Source organism: Lactuca sativa, chromosome 5 (genome assembly GCF_002870075.4).
Source record: "Lactuca sativa cultivar Salinas chromosome 5, Lsat_Salinas_v11, whole genome shotgun sequence".
Lineage (NCBI taxonomy): Eukaryota > Viridiplantae > Streptophyta > Magnoliopsida > Asterales > Asteraceae > Lactuca > Lactuca sativa.
Genome location: NC_056627.2, coordinates 239,058,239 through 239,062,694, shown reverse-complemented (window position 1 = coordinate 239,062,694; position 4,456 = coordinate 239,058,239).

Genomic DNA, 4,456 nt, shown 5'->3' with positions numbered 1-4,456 from the left:
TAAGTGTAATTCGGAATTGATTAAAAAGGTTTAAATCAATAGAAAAACGAATAAGAAGAATCAAGTAGGCAGAAAGATAAAAGTTTCTCCGTTCTAAGAAGGAGGGAGAGTAGCTTTTATGCTTTATGATAGGTCTTAATGATTAAGAACCATATCTCAATTGATCCTCTAAGTGAGTCTTAGTACAATTTTATGTCTAAGTAGAGAAATCAAGAATTGAAGAAATGGTTAAATCAAGAAGTCAATCATACTTCATTCCAAAACAAGTCTTAGAGTTAAGATTGTGAAATTGAGTGATAAGTATTAAGAAGGTTTATAAAATTCATCAAATGAGGAAAGTTGCGATGTCTTGGATAAGACAAAGACCAACTAGGACCATTTTATGAAGTGTTTTGATAAAAGCTACACTAACTCTTGAATATTTGTTTTGTCAAGAAATGGTTATTGACAAGAGAATCTTATATGTCAAGGAGTCAGTGGGAGCCTTAATGGTCTTGAAAGGTTTCAAGAACAAATCAAATAAACCTTATTGATCATCACTAGCACACAAGTTGAGGCTTACAACCTATCGTGTTGACATTATTTTGCTTCTGTGTTGTTCCAATTGAGTTAATTATGCATGTGAGTTCTATGAGTTCTCATTTTGAACGCATAAAAGGAAAGGCACCTTAATCAATGAAAGGTACATTAATAGGAAAATGTGAAATGCTTAACTACTTGGAAGACATGGTGGGCAGCTATGCTACCATAAGGCAAGAAATCAAGATTAAGAAAGTTCGGTCCATATGAGTTTGAATTTGTTGTAAACTTTGGTTTTAACAAATTCACATGGATAGGAACACATACACCGTTTAAATCTAAGTGTCATAAGATTTCCTCCTTCATGAAAATGATTGTGAGGAAATACTTTCACTAAGAAAGATTTTAAGAAGATAGTGATTGTAAAATTGCATTCTCGAATTCGATTATGGTTACGGTATCCCTTTCCATGATTTGAATTGTGAGGTTTGGCAATTAGTCTTAATTGTTTAGACACACATATGAACTATCTAAGGCAAAGGTGTATAAGTTTAAGAGGCCTTGATAAAAGATTATTAAAGCATTAAGTATTAGAAACATGGACTTAAGAAATTCAATAGGTATTGTCTTTCTGAAAGTTAAGATGTTTATGAATACATGTCGAAGCTAGTGGGAGCATAAGTGTTATGTTTGATAATAATCATCATGATAGTGGGAGCATAAATGTTATGATTGTATGATTATTTAGGCACGTATTGCAAGTTGGCAATATTAATTATAGAAAACAAGAGTTATACCTTGCAAAGTCGTAAGGGTTGTAAAATTGTTTTGCTATAATTAAGGGAGAGAATATTATGCTTCATTTCAAATCTAAAAGCTTAGGTTGAGAAATGTAAATAAATTTAGTCAAAGGTACATAGTGTGTTCTTAAAATTTCGATTATGATTACGGCATTCCTCTTCATAATTCGAATTTTGAGAACATAGCAAATAAAACATTATGCGTCGTGTCCCATACGCTTCGGGTATAGGATCGATTGCAAATGCTTTAATGTTTGACCATTCTAAAAATTTTCAAATGTCTAGCGCATTTAGAGGGAAAAGGGACTAGAATCGGTTTTGACTAAAATAATTAAACAACTATCAAAGGACAATCCAAAGTTCGACGAGGATTGGTTGCTTGTGAGTAGTTGGAAGCATGGTATTGAATGGACCATATCGACATTATTGTGAATAGAAAAGATTCTATTAAGAATAAGTTGTCATATGGAAATTATGGAAATGTATCCATATTGGGAATTGAATATTGAAAATCTATGACTAGATTAGAAACTTTTATGCAAAAGGATGTTCAAAGGAATGTACTTTGAGTGAGAGACATCATATCTAAGGAATTGTTTTGTAACAATCTCCGATAGAGGACTTTGTAATTTCATTGGCAATAGTCTTTGTGACTTTGGTGCAGTGACATTACGAAAGGATCGTTGCATAGAATGTTAGAATCTAGCATAATCTATAAGTAGCAAGAATTTGATATTTTTTCACTTATGGAAAAAGGATTTGGAGTTGTGAAATGAGAATGATTGGGAATGTGCTCAATTTGGTCTATTTCACAAAGTAAGAACCAAAGGTAAACATTGTGTGCATGCTAGGAGCATGGGACAAGTGTAATAATTCAAGTAAGAAGTTGATTACCCGAAACGACAAATAATGAGTAATCGATATGGTGATAAATAAAAGGTGTTTTATTTATGCTCAAAGGGTTGAGGCCATATAGGATTAGTATTATTCTTGTGTTTCACATTTGCATGTTTTGACTTCCTGAATAATTTAATTGGTTAAGAACAGTCAAATTATTTGAACAGGGACACAGTCGTTCATATGTTGGAAGTAGGTATGAATGAAGACTGTCGTGAATTGGTGTGTGGATTGTCTAAAGAGCATTAGACATAAGCAAATGTTTGCTGCAACGTTCATGAGTGCTTATGAATATGATTTGAGCATTGGATCAAACCCACGCTCACTTGGATCACTTCATGAATTGTGTCACGAGTGATTGGTGAGACGATAACATCTTATATTCTTGAAACCGAGATGTGTGAGTTGTATCTTGCAAATCGGTTGAACATTGATAATATGTAAACGCACTAGTAACTTGGTGTTATAAAACATATTATTGTGTGTGATTCGGTGAGTGAGTGCAAGCAAGCATTGTATCAAAGTTTATCCATTCCTTTTATCCAAAGTAGGATAAAAGCGATATCTTTGGGCCCCTTGATGATTTAGTGATGACAAACGTAAATGCTCGGCCGGGCTAGGGCTAATTTGATTTGTTCAATTGGTCAGTCATCATAAATCGGAAATCGAGATATAGTACAAAGAGAATGATTAGAAATCATGTCTCATATGATATCTAGAATGGAGGAATATATAATCCCTTATCTAAGGACACGCGTATCTGATAGGATCAGAGTTGACAGCGGCTTTGGAAAGCTACGATTGCAGATCAGGATCTGAAGTCATACGCATAATAGTCATTAGACTTATCCAAGTGGGAGACTGTTGGATTAGTGTCTAAGTCCATAACTATTTTGGTATGTACTTGACCCGATGGTGCATGGTCCTTTTTGGTTGCCTTCACCAAAGCAACTTGATAGGATGAATTATGGAGAGAAAGGATTAAATATGATTTATTAATATATTATGAGAATAATATATTAAAGGAGAAATCATATTGTTTAATTAATATTAGTCAATAATTAATTAGTAATTAGTTTTGTGACTAAAAGAGATTAATTAAACTTAAGGGACTGGAATTGTAATTATAAGATAATTGCAATTTGGGCCATGGATTACCTTGTATTAAGGGATGGACGAATTCTATGGGGAAACCCATAAGGAAATCGTCCAAGGCCTTAAAGAAAGGGGTCCATGGGTTGCTTAGGGCTTAAGCATCCAAATTAGGGTTTCCTTGTTAGATAACCCTAATAGCCTCACTATATATAGAACCCTTAAGGCTCAAAAACGTGGTGGACTTCTCTTCTAGGGTTAGAACACGTTTTTGGCAGCCTCCATCCTCTCTCCTCTTCATCCTCTTGCTTATGGTGTTTGTGAACCATTAGAGGAGTGACATTTGTGACTCTTAGCTTTCTAAGGTCAATACAAGGAGATTTGGGATTGTTATTGCTACATAACAATCAAGGTAACATCTTAAACCTATTCTCATATTAATATGAGTACTTGAATGCTAGAATTAGGGTTTATAGTCTTGGATAACTTGCATGTACAATAGAGAAACCTAGATCCAAGCATTAGGGTTTGCATGAGCACATAGGATGTTCTTATGGCCAAAACCCATCATTTTGTTGTTAGTTTCCACATTTTATTAACCAAGGGTTTATATTGACGAAATACAGTGAACTGGTCGTGGGTGGATTTTGACGAGGTATACATAAAAAATTCAACATTCGAAAGCTAATTAGTTATCTCTGTGTGTATGTGTGTTCGACTTTGAGCAAAAATTAAATTTTGTTGAATATCAATTCTGTAATGTATTTGTGTTTACACTTATACACCTCTATTGGACCGTGTTTCGATCCATTTTCTCCATCTTTATGTGGTGGAGTTTCAATGTTGTTGTCATCATCATGAACAAATGGATCTTCCATGTATGTATCTATCTAAGGTATGTATCCATCTATGATCTATTCGTAATTTATCTTTTGTTGAATTTCCTTGCATGTATCTATCCAATTGACATCAAATATCAGTAACTTTTAAATATCAATAGTTCATCATGTTTTGAAGTTTTGTTTTGAGTTGTGTACTGCTGTAGGAAGGTCCATCTTCAAGTCGTTAAAAGGTAATATGCCTGATTTTTCTTTCACTATTTATGTTGGAAATTTCTTGATTTTTGTATGATTTTTTGTTAGGTTAAA